We start from the raw sequence: 19,122 nt of genomic DNA, 5'->3' as shown, positions 1-19,122 counted from the left end.
CGCTCAGCCCCGCCCCGCCCAGCTCATTCCCGCCCAGTCTGCGCAGGTGGGTGGTGCGGGCTGCGGGCTGCGGTGGGCAGGCCTGAGTCGGGTCGCTCCTTTGCGGCTCAGCTCATTTCCCAGGAGGCAAACTGAGGCTCAGCAAATAAAAAATGATATTAAATGTAAACTGGAATTTAAAAAATGTAAAAATTAAAAAACAAAACATCGCGTGGGTCACACACTCAGAACCTGGAGCCCTTGCGGGAAGTCCATCTGCCGACGCCCAAGCCCGATGCTGTCCACGCAGAGGCTGCTGGGCCGGGTCGGAAACCAGGTGAAACCAGGCTCAGAAGCAGTAGCCCAGGAATACATTTATGTTCCCAAGTAGACACACCCGCTCCCCAGCAAATACATTCCTTTCTCTCCCTTTGTGATGTAGGAGTCCTTTTTGACACAGAAAAGAAAAAACAAACCCACAAACACAATAAGAAGAAGAGAAGGAAAAGTTCCCACCAGGCTGGCGTGGCTCAGTGTGTTGAGCGCTGACCCATGAACCAGGAGGTCACGGTGGGATTCCAAGTCAGGACACATGCCCGGGGGAATTGCAGGCTCGATCCCCTGTAGGGAGCGTGCAGGAGGCAGCCATGCAGGAGGCAGCCGATCAATGATTCTCTCTCATCATCCATGTTTCTATCTCTCTCCCCCTCTCCCTTCCTCTCTGAAATCAATAATAAAATAAAACAAAACAAAAATTCCCAGTTTAAAGAAAGGTGATGAGTGGATCAAAGGGAAGTCACGTGGGGTTAGAATTCAAGAGAGATTCAAGAGCCCTCTTTGAAATTATTGTTTTCCCAGGCTTTTACGCTCCAGAGTTATTTTTAGCCCATTTCTGTCTGCTTGGAGAAAGAGAAACTTCAGCTGGGGAGGCAACTAGGAATGGAGAGAGGGTCAGGGTGACCCTGGCTGTGGGCCAGGCACAGGTTAGTATCTGTCCCTGTCTTCTCATCTGTAAGGAGACTTCGAGGGGTTAAGAGAGATGCAGTTTCTTGGAGAAGTAGAGACACTGAGACTGCAGAGCTAACATTCTGCACCCGCGGGGGATGGTGAACAGCCTGGGCCACGTGTAAGTGTGACCACATGCAAGGGAAGAGCTGCCTTCGGGCCTTCTTCCTGCAGAATCTCTTCCCGAAACATCGGCTATTAAACCCTTTCCGAACACAAAGGCTCATCAAAATGTCCTCTCATCTTTGTAATGTAAATGCACTGGGAATTTGGCTTCTATGAAATCACTTGAGAAATGTCTGTGTTTCTGTTTCTGAAACAACATAAAAGAGGACGTACAGACCGTTGGTAAGCTCTTTAGATATGAAAGTGCTCTTTTTTCTTTCTCTTCTGACTGACTCTGATCCTGAAAAATAACTTCAAATACAAACATTCTTGAAATAAGAAAACTACATCTTAGCCGCTGAACACTGGGCTTCCACCCAATTTACACCTCCTTGTTCGCCTGCAGTTAGGAGGAGATGAAAGCCAGGCTACCTTCAAGTCCTCCCAGTGGAGATGTGGGCAGTGGAGCAGGCGGCCAGCACAGGCAGCGGAGCAGCGGGACAGGGAGGGGGGAGCGGGGGATGGAGGCTGGGCGCAGGCAGCACAGGCTGCCCTCCCAGAGCACACATTGACTGGGTTATTTTGGAGTAATTCCCATTCATTTAATAAATATTCATTGAAGAAGCTATTTAGTGTCACTTATGCTTCTGAGGGAAGAAATTAATACTAATAAAATGCTCCAGGTTTAATTTACCTTTAGCATGAAAGCCATCATTACTGATCAAACATAAAAGGTGACATTCTAAATGCTTATTAAAATGGAGTACTGAAAGAGCAAAGTGGAGAATTCATATAAAAACGTATTTTTAAGTATTTAGCACATATTGCTTTCCAATGTTATCTCAGGATACAAGGTCTGTGTGCAGTAGCAGCTTCACGGGGGTGGGGGGAGGGGGTGCCAGCAGCCCACAACCTAATTTAAAATAATCAGGTCCAGATGCTGTTGCCTAAAAAGGTTTGTACCATTCACCAGCGTGACCTGGATCCTATTTCAAAAGTGTCAAATCAAAGCTGTCCCACCAAAGACTGATTTCTTAATGAATTCCTTATGTGTTTCATCTCTTGAATACAAAATGTGGGGTAAAGGCCGGGGAGTAAAATTCAGGTTTACAGAAACAAAGCCTGCGGTGTGGTCCCCTGCGGAACGCCCTGCGTGCCGACCGCTCATGGAGAGGTAGTCACGGCTTCATTAAGATGCTGTCACTTAAACAGCCGCTTCCGAGAGGCACCGTGATGTTTACAGAGAAAACGGAGCCTGAGCTGAAGGAGATCTTACTGAAACCTCAATGTTTAAGTCTTTAAAACAGGCAGACATTCTGTCATGCTAATCTGATTCTGTTAAGGGCAAAATAGAAGAAAAAATTGTAATTCCTCTGTTAAATACTGGCCTCTTTCCTGAGAAAGATTCCAGCTAAAGATTTCTGGTCCCGATTTATTTTGCTAAGTATGTCTGGATACCGAATAGCAAGTCTCCTCTTTGGAAAGCAGAGACTAATAACGCCCCCCAAGTGACTAGATAATACATATACACAGTGCACAGACGGAGACACAGGTGGCTGGGCAAACGCACAGCTGGACAGACATGGAAACAGCAGTCTCCACCGCAGGCCACAGCGCCCGGGTCCTTTCCCGGAAGATGCAGCCTAAAGGCCCCGAGAAGCCCGCGGCCGAGCACTCAGGGCATGGGGCTCGTTACGCCTGTAGGGCACTGACATTCAAGTATGGAAACTCCATTCACTCATTCACTTACCCAGTAATTAGTACAGAACGCCCACTACGTGCCAGCGCCCAGGAGTGACTGGCAACCATGGACTTCACATGGCTCATTCCTGTTTCCATTGGCAGAATCTCAAATGGTCCTCCCAGAACAAGCAAGCATAGACCACCATCCCTCCTCCCCCTAAAAACAGCTGAACAGCCTGGAAATGAGCCAACAGACCATGACGAAGGCCTCCGAGAACGGGAAGAATGAGGTGGACTGGTTAGAGACCTCGGGCTCCAGGAATGATGATGTGAGTTCTTTTATTTCCCATGTGGGCGCCAGGGAGGCCTGAAACCTGGAACCACCAATGGGCACAGACAAACCAGCCAACAGGAAAGGCCTGGCCACCCGGAAGGCGGCCACGTCCGTGAAGCTGCCCAGGAGCTGGAGCTGTGTATCCCCTCCTTTTCCATCTCCCGTTCCAGCCAATAAGGGCCGTTTGTACTGTTGGGGGAAAAAAAAAAAAAAGAGGCCTGGCCAAAGGCCTGGCAAAGGGAACCCTGACAGAGCCCACTTTGCAAGGGGCACAGCGGGGGCCCATTGGCCTTCAAAGCCCTGCTGAGCTGACCACCCCACTCCACACCTGGGCGATGCTGGGTGGGCTGATCCAGTGAGGGCGGCATCGGTCCACCTGGCATCTCTCCACCCTCACTCAGTGGCGTGAGAAGACAGACCCACTGGCTTCGACCCCTCCCACTTCCCACGGCAGAAGGTGGACTTGCAGCACCAGGTGGCACTGGGAGCCACTCCCCCTTCAGGCCGCACCAGCACGGACTGAGCGACAGCCCGGAGACGCCAGAGAGTGAGGCCGACAAGAACAGAACTGCAAAGGCTCTGAAAACTAAACGGTCACTGGAACCACAGCCCACAAAAGTAGGCCAGGACTTAGACATTACACTTAAAAGGGGTGGCTTCCTGCTAAAGTGGAGGATTTAAATAGCAGTAGGAGACTCCTAACCTAATAACAAGAATGTTCAGGATACAATAAAAATTCACTCATTATACCAAGAACCAGAAAAACCACACCAATAATGAGAAAAAAGTCAACCAACACTAATGTTGAATATGATGTTGAAATTATTTCACAAGGATTTTAAAATAGTTGTAATCTATCTATACCCTAGTACAGTGGTCGGCAAACTCATTAGTCAACAGAGCCAAATATCAACAGTACAACGATTGAAATTTCTTTTGAGAGCCAAATTTTTAAAACTTAAACTATATAGGTAGGTACATTGTTATTAACTTAATTAGGGTACTCCTAAGCTGGCCTTTGCTAAAAACGTCCTCAATCTAATTGAGGTACGTTCGCTGAGGTCGACCCCTTCCAACTCTCCCATCCACACTCGTCTTGTATACTTGTCTCGTCTTTCTACTTTCGTTCATCCTCTCTAAATGTCCAAACCTTCTCAAGATACCTTTCTCAATCCTCGACACTACATCTTCTTTCTCTCCACAATGTTCCCTAAAATTAACTTAATAAACTTTACTTTTGTCACCCGCTTGCGATTTGCGGACGCGACTAGCACTAACCACTGCACAATGAGACTGCTGACTGACTGGCTCACTCAATTCGTGCATGAATCGCGCGTGCCTCCTCTACGCTGCGTACCCCGCAGTCCACCTGTGTTGCATCTCCCGTCGCCCGACCGACCGACACCCCCCACTTCTTCTAACACCACTTCTTCAAAATAGACTCGCCCAGGCCGAAAACCGACTTCTGCGCATGGGCCACGAAGTTTCAATCGCACTGTAGGTGCGCGCCCGCACCTGGCATTTTGTGGAAGAGCCACACTCAAGGGGCCAAAGAGCCGCATGTGGCTTGCGAGCCGCAGTTTGCCCACCACTGCCCTAGTATATAAAAGCCTAATATGCTAAGTGTCCGACGCAGTGGTCGACTGGCTGGTTGCTATGACATGCACTGACCACCAGCGGGCAGATGCTCCGACCAGTAGCATTGCTGGTTAGCTTGCTGCTGGGGTCTGGCTAATCAGGACTGGGCAAGATGGGGCTGGACACACCCTGGAGCCCTCCTGCGGTCCCTCCCCCGATTGGCTGGGCGAGATGGCCCTGATCAGCCCCGATCACCGGCCAGGCTGAGGGACCCCACCTGTGCACGAACTCCCTCGGGAGTTTGACCGGGAGACTGGGAGTTTGATTGCTCGCTATGACGTGTGCTAACTACCAGGGGCAGTGAGGAATGTGGCGGGCGACCAGCGGCAGCGGCAGAGCGCTGAGGGAGCAAGGGAAGGAGGAGGAGGCGGGGAGGCCGGGAGGCGGGGGTGGGGAACCGCATGGTGGTGAGGGAAGAAGGAGATGGGGTTGTGGGGAGGCGGGGAACCTGATTGGCCCTGATTGCTGGCCAAGCCTAGGGACCCTACCTGTGCACCAATTTCGTGCACAGGGCCCCTAGTGCTTCAATAAACAATTACAAATTCTCTTGAAACAAATGAAGAAAATAGAAAATCTCAATAAAGAAGTAGCAGTTATACTAAACAGCCATATGGGAATTATAGAACTGAAAAATACAACTAAAAGTTTTAAAATTCACTCCATGGACTCAGTAGTAGAATAGACATGACAGTGGTTATAATCCAAGGACCTGAAGACAGATCTGCAGAATTTATTTAATCTGAACAAACAAAAAAACAACGAATGGAGCCCTCGGGGATCTGTGAAACACATGTCTAACTAAATATCTAATATTCTGTCATTGGCATCCCAGAGGAAAAGAGAAAGAGGGTGTGCCTGGAAAATATTCAAAGAAATAATGGTTCATAACTTTCTAAATTTACCAAGAGACACAAAACTATAGATTCAAGAAGGTGTGTGAAACCCAAAGATAATAAACTCAAAGAAAAACACATCATCATTAAACTTCTGAAAAACTAAAAAGAGAAAGAGAGCAAGAGAAATGATGCATTGCCTATAGAGGAAGGCCAAATTATTGACACCAGATTTCTTATCTGAAACCATCAAGGCTGAAAGTTAATGGTACATTTTTCAACTATTAAAAGAAAACAACTGCCAACCATGAATCATGTATCTGGCAAAACTACCTTTCAAAAATGAAGGGGAAATCAGACTTCTCAGATAAAGAAACATTAAGAGAATTTGTTGGTAGCAGACCTACCTTTAAAGGTTGGCTAAAGGGAGCTCCCAAATATATATTTTTTATGTAAATATCTGATATGCAGGATGTATTCCAAATATTTTTTTAAATGTTATGGATTGAAAGGTGTCACCCAAAAATCCACATGTTGAAACCCCCAATGAGACTGTATTTGAAGATAGAAACTTTAAGGAGGTAATTAAGGTTAATAAAGGTCATAAGGGTGGGCCCCTAGTCCCTAATAAGACTGGTATCTAAGAAGAGGAGGAGACACAGGAGTGTGTGCACATAAAGGCCACGAGGACACCGTGCACACTGCCATCTGCAATCCAAGGAGAGAGGCCTCAGGAGAAACTAAACCTGCCCACACCCGGGTCTGCCAGCCTCCAGAAGTGTGAGAAATACATTTCTGTGGTTTAAACTGCCTGGTCTGGAGTATTTCTCCTGGCAGCCTGAGCAGATAAATATAGAAAATGACAACAGATGAAGAACAATGGAATGAGGAAATATAGAGGTGAACATAACAGACTATTCTTTACCTCTTTAGTTTCTTCAAATATATTTTTTATTGATTTCAGAGAGGAAGGGAGAGGAGAGAGAGATAGAAACATAAATGATGAGAGTACATCACCGATTGGCTGCCTCTTGCACACCTCCCATTAGGGATCAAGCCTGCAACCTGGGCATGTGCCCTCACCAGGAATTGAACCATGACCTCCTGGTTCATAGGTTGATGCTCAACCACTAAGCCACACAAGCCAGGCTACCTCTTTAGTTTCTTTAATTATACTTTGTGTTTGAAGTTCAAATTACAACACCATTTGATATGGTGTGCAGTGTGTGTAATGGAAACACTGAAGACAACTGTATATAAAAAGTGGGAACGGTAAAGGGATCTAAATGGAAGTAAGGTTTCTACACTTCAAGGGGGTGAAACACAGATACCATGGGAAGTGATAATTACAGAGGTGTCAGGAAATACCCAGAGCAACAACCAATAAAACTATGCAAAGTGGTGTAAAAAATTATAAACAAAAAAAAAATCTAATGCTAAACAATGTTCAAGTAACTCATAAGATAGCAAGAATAAAAGCCCCAGAGGAATGAAAAACAACCTGGACAAATAGGAAACAAATATTACAATGGTAGACTTAAGCTCTAACACATCAATGATTAATTTAAATATAATTTATATAAACACACCAGTTAAAAGATAGAGGTCAATTACTCCTCAGTAAAGATGGGAAAAATTACAACTATAAAAAATAGAGTAGTGCCCTAACCGGTTTGGCTCAGTGGATAGAGCGTTGGCCTGTGGACCGAAAGGTCCCAGGTTTGATTCTGGTCAAGGGCATGTACCTTGGTTGCGGGCACATCCCCAGTACGGGGTGTGCAGAGGCAGCTGATCGAAGTTTCTCTCTCATCGATGTTTCTAACTCTCTATCCCTCTCCCTTCCTCTCTGTAAAAAAATCAATAAAATATATATTTTTAAAAAATAGAATAGATAATGTGTAACTTAATTATATGCAGTTATAAGAAAATGACTTCAAAAGTAACAATAATAAGTAAGTATGAAATAAAAGGGTGAAAAGTATACTAGTATATCATGCAGATATGAATTAGAATAAAAGCAAGACTTACCCTTAATAACATCAAATAAACCTCAGAGAGGGAGGAAATTATTAGGAACAAAAGTGGGTAATATATACTGATAAAGAATCAACCATCCTGTGTAACAATCCAAAGTACGTGTGCAGCACAGAGCAGGGTTTCAAAGCAACATGAAGCAAAAACTGATAAAGACGAAAAGGGAAACAGACAAATTCACAACTGGGATTTCAAAACCCAACTTGGAGCAACTGATAAAATCTGCAAGGATATAGAGGAATGAACCCCACCATTGGCCTACTAGATCTGACATTTATGGGACACTCCATCCAACAAAAGCAGGACACACATTCCAGCCAAGTGGTCATGGAGCATTCACCATGAAGACCATACCTGAAGTGACCCAGCAAGCCTTAACCAATTTAAAATAACTGAAATCCTACAGAGAATCAAATTAAAAAGCAATAACTACAAGACAACAGAAAAATCTCCAAATAATTGGAAATTAAACAATACGCTTCTAAATGATTCATAGATAGAAGGAGAAGTCTCAAAGGAAATTAAAGAATAAAAAATTGCATGAATGAAATGGAAAAGCCAACATATCATAGTTAGTGGTGTTCAGCTAACAAAGTGCTGAGCGGGAGAGTTATAGCACTAAATGCTCATGTTAGAAAGGAGAAATATATCAATCAGTATCTAAGTTTCCAGCTCAAAAGACTGGAAAAAGGGATCTAAATGGAAGTAAGGTTTCTACAACAATGAAGCAAGCAGAATTAATGAAAAAATAAAAGCAGAAATCAATGAAAGTGAAAACAAGAGAGAAAATTAATAAAACAAAAATTTGTTTGACAAAAAAGTCAATAAATTTGACAAACGACTACTGCAAAGATAAAAAGAGAGAAAATATAAATAAATGTCAAATTAAAAGATGGGGATCACAATGGATCCCTCGCCCATTAAAATAACAGGTAAATACTACAAAAAACTCCATGCTCATACATTTGACAATTTAGGAGAAATGGACCAGTTTCTTTAAAATCACAAACTACCACAAGTCAATAAGAAAAATAGATACATAAGCAATCCTATAACATTAAATAAATAGACTTTATAATTAAAATCTTCCTGAAATGCGGAGAACCAAGATGGTGGCAGGTAAATGCCGGTACTCGCCGCCTCCCACAACCACAACAAAATTACAACTGAAATACAAAACAACCATCATTCAGAACCACCTGAAACCTGGCTGAATGGAAGTCCTACAACTAGAGAAGTAAAGAAGAAAGCACATGGAGACTGGTAGGAGGGGGGGTACATGGGGAACAGGATGGTCTGACACCCATGTGTGATGTGTTTTTAATCAGGAGGGATAGCTCTGCTGTGAAGGCCTCCTTTGAGAATCAAGGGGTCCCAGCCCCACACCAGACCCCTAGTCCAGGGTTCCAGAGCTGGAAAGAGAAGTCCCCATAACTTCAGGCTGTAAAAACCAGTGGGGATTGTGGCTGAGTGACACGGAGGCTGCTGGAGTCCCAGGCAGTCCCTCTTAAAGGGCTGGCACATGGACTTACTCGGACATGATGCCTCTGAGCTCAGCACTGGGTGGTGGCATTTCGGGAACCAGAGACATATGGGGAAGAACTGAATTGTCTGGCATCAGGGCAGGAACTTGAGGATAGCTTTCTCCCAGACAGGGGTGCTTGCAGGGGTCATTGTTCCTGTGCAGGGACCTCCCCTGTCACAACGCTGACTGGCAGGCACCATATCTGAGTTTCGATCAGCCTGGCTCACCCTGTTTGCTCCGCCTTGGTGATTCCCTGAGACCCCACTCCATCCACTTGCAGCCCCACCCAAGCTGTTTGCAGCAGGTTTTCCATATAAATGGCCTGTCCTGGCTCAGGCTTCAGACTTTCCTAAAATCTCTTCAACAAGTAGCAGCTGGTGTCAGCATGCCCCAAACCTATTAATAAAAGGCCCAAGACCTGGTACTAGCACCAGCCTGCCTTACTTCACAGCTTGGTGTTGACTGGGCACTTCCAAGCCCAGTACAAACAGAAGCCATCTGCAGATTCTTGGTAGCTCCTGCTGGGTGGCCCCAGGCTGTAGCTGACTTTGTATCTCCTGGAGGCCCCAGAGCCAGTGCACTCAGTGGACATCTCTAGACCACACTAGATTATAACCCTACACATCCACAAGCGACACTTTTAAGGGGCAGACTCAGTGAGAACCAAAGCCCCACTAAAGCAAATCCTGCTCCTTAGGGGTGTCTCCTGCACAGCCGCTCTTTCACTGTAGTCCCAGCTGGTCCTCACAGCCAATTAGCCTGGAGGTCAATTCCTCCCAATGACGCCAGTAGCAATCAAGGCTCAACTACAAGACTGTGCACACAGCCCACACAGGGGTGCACCTAGAGTGCCCAGCTCAGGTGACAGGGGAGACTGAGCCACTGGGCCCTACAGGACACCTACTACACAAGGCCACTCTACCAATTCCAGGAGACATAGCAGCTCTACCCAATACATAGAAACATACACAGGGAAGCAGCCAAAATGTGGAGACAAAGAAACATGTCACAAATGAAAGAACAGAAATCTCTAGAAAAAAATAAAAAAATAAATGAAATGGAAACAAACAAACTACTAGATACAAAGTTCAAAACAATGGTTATAAGGATGCTCAAGGATCTTAATGAGAGCTTCAGGGGACTTAGTGAGACTTTCAAGGATTTTAGTGAGAATTTCAAGAAAATTAGTGAGAACATCCACAACATGAAAAAGGACCAGTCAGAAATGAAGCATACACTAACTAAAATAAAGAATAATTTACAGGGAGTCAACAGTAGAGTGGAGTATTCTGAGAATCAAATCAACAATTTGGAATATGAGGAAGCAAAAAGCAACCAATCAGAAGAGAAAAAAGAAAAAAGAATCCAAAAGTATGAAGATAATGTTAGGAGCCTCTGGGACAACTTCAAGCATACCAACATTCAAATTATGGGGGTGCCAGAAGGAGGAGAGAGAGAACAAGCTATTGAAAACCTATTTGAAGCAATAATGACAGAAAACTTCCTCTACCTGGTGAAAGAAATAGACTTACAATCCAGGAAGCACAGAGAGTCTCAAACAAGAGGAACCCAAAGAAGCCCATACCAAGACACATTGTAATTAAAATGCCAAGGGTTAAAGACAAAGAGAGAATCTTAAAAGCAGCAAGAGAAAAGCAGTTAGTTACCTACAAGGGAGCACCCATACAACTGTCAGCTGATTTCTCAACAGAAACTTTGCAGGCCAGAAGGGAGTGGCAAGAAATATTCAAAGTGGTGAATAGCAAAGACCTACAACCAAGATTACTCTACCCAGCAAAGCTATCATTTAGAATTGAAGGTCAGATAAAGAGCTCCACAGACAAGAAAAAGCTAAAGGAGTTTATCAACACCAAACCAGTATTACATGAAATGTTGAAGGGTATTCTTTAAGAAGAGAAGGAGGAGGAGGAGGAGAAAAAAATATGAACAATAAATACATATCTATCTACAGTTGTCTCTAAAAAATCAAAATAAATGAATAAGGAATCTAATATACTGATGAATAAAATAGAACCAGCATGGAAACATGGAACCAAATGATGAATCTCAGAGGGAAGGGAGAAGATTAACCAAAGATCTTATATGCATACTACAGGCCCGGTGCATGAAATTCATGCATGGGGGGGGTCGTCCCCTCAGCCCAGACTGCACCCTCTCCAATCCAGGACCCCTCGGAGGATGTCCGACTGCCGGTTTAGGCCCGATCCCAGGAATCGGGCCTAAACCGGCAGTCAGACATCCCTCTCGCAATCTGGGACCACTGGCTCCTAATTGCTCATCTGCCTGCCTGCCTGATCGCCCCTAACTGCCCCCCCTGCCAGCCTGATCACCCCTAACCGCCTCTGCCTGTCGGCCTGGTCGCCCTCAACTGCCCCCCTTTGCCAGCCTGGTCGCCCCTACCTGCCCCCCCACCAGCCTAGTCACCACTTACTGCCCCCCTTGCTGGGCTGGTTGCCCCCAACTGCCTCCCCTGCTGGCCTGGTTGCCCTTTACTATCCCCCCCGCCAGCCTGGTCACCCCTAACTGGCCCCCCCTGCTGGCCTGGTCACCCCACACAGCCTGATGTTCAGTTGTTTGGTCGTCCTTCACTAATCCCCCTGCGGCCTTGTTGCCCCATGCAGCCTGCTGTTCGGTCATCCGTCCAGTTGTTTCGGTCGTGGTGGCCCCTGGCTTTTTATATATTAGGATATGCATTACCTATGGACACAGACAATAGGGTGGTGAAGGCCTGGGATGGGGCAGGAGCCAGGTAGAGGGGGGCATTGGGGGGAATAGAGGGCACATTCATAATAGTCTCAACAATAAAGATTAAAAAAATAAAATGTTCCTGAAATGCCCTGGTAGTTGTGGTTTAGTTGGTGGGGCATTGTCCTGTGCACGGAAAGCTTGCTGTTTGGATTCCTGGTCAGGGCACCTGCCTGGGTTGTGGGCTGGATCCATGGAAGGTGACATGTAGGAGGCAGCTGATCTATGTTTCATTCTCAAATTGATGTTTCTCTCTCTCTCCCTCTCCCTTCCTTTCTCTCTAAAAAAATCAATGAAAAATCTTTTTAAAAAATGTTCCCAAAAAAGAAATCTCCAGGTTCCTGATGTTTTCAAATAGAGAATTTCTCCAAAAATTTAAAGAATTAGCACTAACTTTACAAAATCTCTTTCATTAAAGAGAGGAGGAGAGAATACTTTCCAGCTCATTTTATTATTCCTGGATACCAAAACCAGACAAAGACAGTAAATTAAAAAAACAACAACAAAACTATACATCAATATCTTGCATGAACTTAGATGCAAAAATCTTCAACAAAATATTAGCAAATTGAATCCAGCAGTGCACACACACACAAAAAAATTATACATCAAGACCAGCTGGGGCTTATTCCAGGGATGCAAGGGTAGTTCACTATTCAAAAGTGGCCAATGTAATCACCATCTCAATAGGTCGAATCACTCGCATGTCTATTTCTGCTTGTTTTCTGCCTCTGAGAGGACCCAAACTTTATTCATTTGCTAATGGCCACTACCAAAAATCCCATAGCAACCTAATTAGAGAAATGTAATAGACACATTTGGGATGGATTTTCTTTATGATTACTTACAAGGCAAAGATGCCTACTACCTGTAGCAAATAGGCCTCTGTGATCTATCTTCAACATAGCCAACTTTTAAAAAATATATGTATTTATTGATTTTAGAGAGGAAGGGAAAGGGAGAGAGAGGTAGTAACATCAGTGATGAGAGAGAATCATTGATCGGCTGCCTCCTGCACCCCCCACACTGGGGATTGAGCCCACAACCCAGACATGTGCCCTGAGTGGGAATTGAACTGTGACCTCCTGGTTCATAGGTCAATGGTCAACCACTGATCCACACCAGCTGAACTCAGCATAGACACCTTTTAATGGGAATGGTTACTGAATTTCCCCAAGGCAAACAGAATGTGGGGAGGAGGGTAGAGGGTACAAGAACAAAGAACTGTGTATGTGAGCCAGTCTCATTTTTTCCCCCCCCCCCCCCCCACACACACACACACATGCCCAGGACAAAACACCTCATGCCCTCTTCAGCTAGACTGGGAGAGGTGGGGACAACTAGAAAAGGCCTCAGCCCATTTTATTTAAATGGCCCAATGGGAGACAATGAGACCTACATGACGTATGAGGAAAACTATTAACCTCATAGTACTCAGCCAATGAGGAACCAGAGGAGGGGCTCTCGCACCCTAGGGATAACTAGCCCGTGATTGCTGTTCTGTGTGTGCCTGTTCCACCGGACACCCGCTCTTGCAAGAACGTATTAAAAGTCTTGTTTTCACCATACTTGTCTTCAAATCCGTTATTTGAATTTGGACAGGTGAGCATTTCTCACAATTTGGGGTGTGTGTCTGGGACTTCTGTGCCCATGTAGAACGGGGCCCCGGTTGAGGGGGAGATGTGTCCCACCCAGCTTTGGGTGGCCTACTCTGCCTGGGGCCCTGTCTTTTTGAGGAAGCCATAGATAAGACCGAGACTGTTTTTCTTTTCAGAAGACGACAAAACTGACACAGGGGACAAAAGACAGGCACCAGTGGCAGCCAGGCAACCACATGTGTGGGCCAAGGTAGGAAAAATAGAACTGTAAGTACTGCCTCGGTGGTTGGGTATCCTTGGAGGTTGAGTGTGTATGACTGAGACATGTCCTGCACACGAAGAGAGTGCGGAATCCTTATTTGTGGTTCTGTTCTCCCACGAGGGAAATGGCCAGAGAAGGATGGAGCAGACCTCAGGTGCACAAAAATCCTCCAGGAAGGGGGGTTGAGTGCATAGAATAGTCACAGGGACTTGCCGAGGATGGAAAACAATAATTATAGGCCTAGGGAAACCAAGGAAAGTGAAACCAAGAAGGTTCCCTTAGACCAGTGATGGCGAACCTGTGACACGCGTGTCAGAGGTGACACACGAACTCATTTTTTTGGTTGATTTTTCTTTGTTAAATGGCATTTAAATATATAAAATAAATATCAAAAATATAAGTCTTTGTTTTACTATGGTTGCAAATATCAAAAAATGTCTATATGTGACACGGCACCAGAATTAAGTTAGGGTTTTTCAAAATGCTGACCTCCAAGCTCAAAAGGTTCGCCATCACTGCCTTAGACATTCCCTCAGATAGTCCATTGGGAGAATGCGGAGGTTCTGGGGGGACAGTCTTTGAACCAGGGACAAGAGACATTGCTCTGAAGCTGGAAATGGAGGAACCTGTGTAGACTCTCTCTCCCTCACCCTTCTTCTAAGAAAGCCAATAGGTTTTAGAACAGCTAATGAAGATAGGATCAATTAATGTAAGAAGAAGAGGAGAAAATACTAGTAGGCCTCTGTGATCCATCTCCACCATAGTCAACTTTTAATGGAAATGGTTACTGAATCTCCCCAGGGCAAACAGAATGTAGGGAGGAGGGAAGGGGATGTAAGAACAGAGAACTGTGTACATGAGCCAACATTACGGTGGAACCCCCCACCACACACACACACACACACACACACACACACACACACACGCCTGGGATGAAACACCTTGTGCCCTCCTCAACTAGACAGGGGGAAGTGGAGACAACTAGAAAAGGTATCAGCCATTTTTTAAAAATAGCCCAATGGGAGACAATGAGACCTTGATGACATATGAAGAAACTATTAACCCCATAGTACTCAGCCAATGAGGAACCAGAGGAGGGGCTCTCACACCCTAGGGATAAATAGCCCATGATTGCTGTTCTGTGTGTGCCTGTTCCACCGGACACCCACTCTTACAAGAATGTATTAAAAGTCTCGTTTTCACCCTGTCTTCGAGTCTGTTATTTGAATTTGGACAGATGAGCATTTCTCACACTACCATTGCCACCATTTAATATTGAGATCCTGGATAATGCTGTAACAAAAGAAAAAGAAGTGGTACAATGAACATTTACCTAGAAAAACACACACAAAAGAACTAACAAACTATTAGAACACATACAAGAGTTCAACAAGTTTTCCAAATCAACTTACAAATATCAATAGCCTTTCTCTATACCTGCAACACTGACAAGAAATATAATAAAAATAAGGTACAAATTTTAATAATTAAAATGATAAAATCTAGGAATTGTTCAAGAATCCAAAATCCCACTATCAGAAAACTTTCAAAATCCAACAAAAGAGATAAAAATCTGAATAAACACAAAGACACTCATACTCTTAGATAGAACAATGTAATATTAGAAGATGCTGATTCTTCCTAAATTAACCTATAAATGAAATGCAATACCAGTCAAAATTCCAGTTGGATTTTTTTCAGGAACTCACTAAATTTATTCAAAAAATATAAAAAGGAATAAAAATCTATGAAAAGTGAAGTCAGTTTTAGAGAAAATAAAGGGTGGGTTTGTCCTGGAGATTTAAGACATGCTACAAGGACATATTTTAATAAAAAAGAGTGAAATTGGCACAAGAACAGATGAATAGACCAAGGAAACATGATAGTTTAGAAACTGATCCATGTTTGTTTGAGTCTTATGTAAGATAAAGTCTAAAAATAAATTGATGGGAAATAACATTGTTTAGTGAATAATTTGGAAGAAGTCTCATTATATGAAGAATAAAAATAAAATTGGATACTTACCTAATCCCAGATATAGGAGTAGACTCTAGATCAGGGGTGGGGAATGTCTGGCCCACAAAGTCCTGTGAAATTATTTGGTCTGGCCCTGCCAAGGCATTAGGGGAGAGGTGATTAAATGTTTGACCAAATACAGCAGGCTACTTTTTAAGTTGATAATTATGTATGGCTGCGAATCCTATATAATAAAAGGCTAATATGCAAATTGACCAAACGGTGGAACAACTGGTTGCTATGACGCACACTGACCACCAGGGGGCAGATGCTCAACACAGGAGCTGCCCCTTGGTGGTCAGTGCGCTCCCACAGGGGGAGTGCCACTCAGCCAGAAGCCAGGCTCATGGCTGGCAGTGACGGGAGCCTCTCTCGCCTCCGCAGCAGCACTAAGGATGTCCAACTGAAGGCTTAGGCCCGCTCCCTATGGTCTAAGCCTTCAGTCGGACATCCCCCGAGGGCTCCCAGACTGTGAGAGGGTGCAGGCTGGGCTGAGGGGCCCCCTTGAGTGCATGAATTTTGTGCACTGGGCCTCTAGTGATGTTATCAATATCCAAATGGCCCCTGGCAGAAGGAAGGTTCCCCACCCCTGCTCTAGAGGGGTTAGAGACTTCCATGTGAAAGGTAAAGACCTGGAATCAATTGAGAGCTAAGAATGCTGGAAAGTCCTTAAATAAAACCTCTAAAGCACAAATTGTAGGAAAAAATTAATGGCTTTCCTTACATCACAATTCAGTCTTCTATTCAATGAGACAACTAATGTACAGATTTAACAATGTGATTGCATGAAAGTATAAGGGGCTACTACCCAGTGTAATCCAGGCCCTCCTAGAAGAATGAGCAGTGAAAGGGTGGCATTCAAATAGAAAAACAGGGAAATTATATGTACAAAATATTTTAAAAATAAGAGATCCTAATTACTGCTTCAGGTTGATAAGGGAGGAGATCACGGCATAATATTATTTAGGAAATTGTTTGGTTCTCCAGAAGCAATAAAGAGAAAACAGTTTCCATGGTTGCCTCTTGAGGTTTGTGACTGAAGGTGGGAACAATTGGGGTGGAAATTCTTCAATACAATTTGATTTTTTAAAACTATTTGCATGTATTACTTTGCTGACATTTTTAGATTTTAAAAGAAAAAGCACTAATGTTAACTAGCCTTATCCCTATCTTTCAAAAAGTTAAAAGTACTTGAGTCACCCAGATAATCATAATTACAGTTGATCCTTGAACAACATGGGTTTGAACTGCAAGGCTCCACTTATAAGGCCCCAACTGTATTTTCCATCGCATTGGGAACCCTCCGATGTGAATCTACAGGGTAAGGCCAGCTGTAGTTATACAAGGATTTTGGACTTCAAGAGTGTGAGCACCCCTAACCCCATGTTGTTCAAGGGTCAATTGCATACTGAAAAAGGTTGCATCAGAATGAAAACTTTAACATATTATTAAAAAAATGATGGCAACGTATTATTCACAAAATAGAAGGATTCCAATAGGTAAGGATAAGTGTTTGTTTGACAAATAGAAACAGATCTAATAAATCATATAGCAATTAAATATATTCCACTTTACTCTATAAGATATTTTTAGCAGATTACAATATAAGACCACGTTAAACAGAAAAATTAGATTGAGAATGCAAGACACGAAGTGCAAAAGTGAGAGTGCTTAAATTCCTAAAGTACATTATAGCATCCAAAGCATTTTCCTTTTGAGTATGAATTTCATTTTTCTAAAACTGAAATAAGTATTTAATGAGTGTTCAAGCGATGCTAGAAAATGTAAAGAAGCTACCATTTCCCCAAATTCAAGCACCTGGAAATAACTACCATTATCTTTCGATGAACATCACTTCAGACACCTGACTTTGGAGAGAGCTATATATCAGAGCTACGCATACGTTCTCAGGACTCTCAGCTATGTAGTCAGAGGAGAGCCCGCACAGTGAAAACGTGGCCTGGCACCCGAGGCTCGTGGTTTGGTGGACAGACGCCTGGATGTGGAGCCAGATGCTACCTCTTCCTGGCACCGTGGGGTGAGGACAGACACAGCCCCTTTCACGCAAAGATGTGGGTCTACTGCATCGGGACAAAGGACAGTTTCTCTTCATTTGAACAATAACAAAAATCTTTAATGTGGAGGTGGAATGTGACAGCCGTGATATGATTTCTACCCCAGATCTGAGGCCCGGAATGGTGGCTTGGTCGGGTTCCGGGCCACACTGCATAGTCATCCCGGTCTAGGCCGTGCTGTGTAGTCACCCCGCTCCAGGCCGTGCTGTGTGGGAGTCCCGCTCCAGGCCGTGCTGTGTGGGGGTCCCGCTCCAGGCCGTGCTGTGTGGGGGTCCCGCTCTAGGCCGTGCTGTGTGGGGGTCCCGCTCTAGGCCGTGCTGTGTGGGGGTCCCGCTCCAGGCGGTGCTCTGTGGGGGTCCCTCTCTAGGCCGTGCTGTGTGGGGGTCCCGCTCTAGGCCGTGCTGTGTGGGGGTCCCGCTCTAGGCCGTGCTGTGTGGGGGTCCCGCTCCAGGCGGTGCTCTGTGGGGGTCCCTCTCTAGGCCGTGCTGTGTGGGGGTCCCGCTCTAGGCCGTGCTGTGTGGGGGTCCCGCTCTAGGCCGTGCTGTGTGGGGGTCCCGCTCCAGGCGGTGCTCTGTGGGGGTCCCTCTCTAGGCCGTGCTGTGTGGGGGTCCCGCTCTAGGCCGTGCTGTGTGGGGGTCCCGCTCTAGGCCGTGCTGTGTGGGGGTCCCGCTCCAGGCGGTGCTCTGTGGGGGTCCCTCTCTAGGCCGTGCTGTGTGGGGGTCCCGCTCTAGGCCGTGCTGTGTGGGGGTCCCGCTCTAGGCCGTGCTGTGTGGGGGTCCCGCTCCAGGCGGTGCTCTGTGGGGGTCCCTCTCTAGGCCGTGCTGTGTGGGGGTCCCGCTCTAGGCCGTGCTGTGTGGGGGTCCCGCTCTAGGCCGTGCTGTGTGGGGGTCCCGCTCCAGGCGGTGCTCTGTGGGGGTCCCTCTCTAGGCCGTGCTGTGTGGGGGTCCCGCTCTAGGCCGTGCTGTGTGGGGGTCCCGCTCTAGGCCGTGCTGTGTGGGGGTCCCGCTCCAGGCGGTGCTCTGTGGGGGTCCCTCTCTAGGCCGTGCTGTGTGGGGGTCCCGCTCTAGGCCGTGCTGTGTGGGGGTCCCGCTCTAGGCCGTGCTGTGTGGGGGTCCCGCTCCAGGCGGTGCTCTGTGGGGGTCCCTCTCTAGGCCGTGCTGTGTGGGGGTCCCGCTCTAGGCCGTGCTGTGTGGGGGTCCCGCTCTAGGCCGTGCTGTGTGGGGGTCCCGCTCCAGGCGGTGCTCTGTGGGGGTCCCTCTCTAGGCCGTG

The sequence above is a fragment of the Myotis brandtii genome, unplaced genomic scaffold, assembly GCF_000412655.1.
Source record: "Myotis brandtii unplaced genomic scaffold, ASM41265v1 scaffold684, whole genome shotgun sequence".
NCBI lineage: Eukaryota > Metazoa > Chordata > Mammalia > Chiroptera > Vespertilionidae > Myotis > Myotis brandtii.
This window is presented reverse-complemented; position numbering follows the sequence as displayed.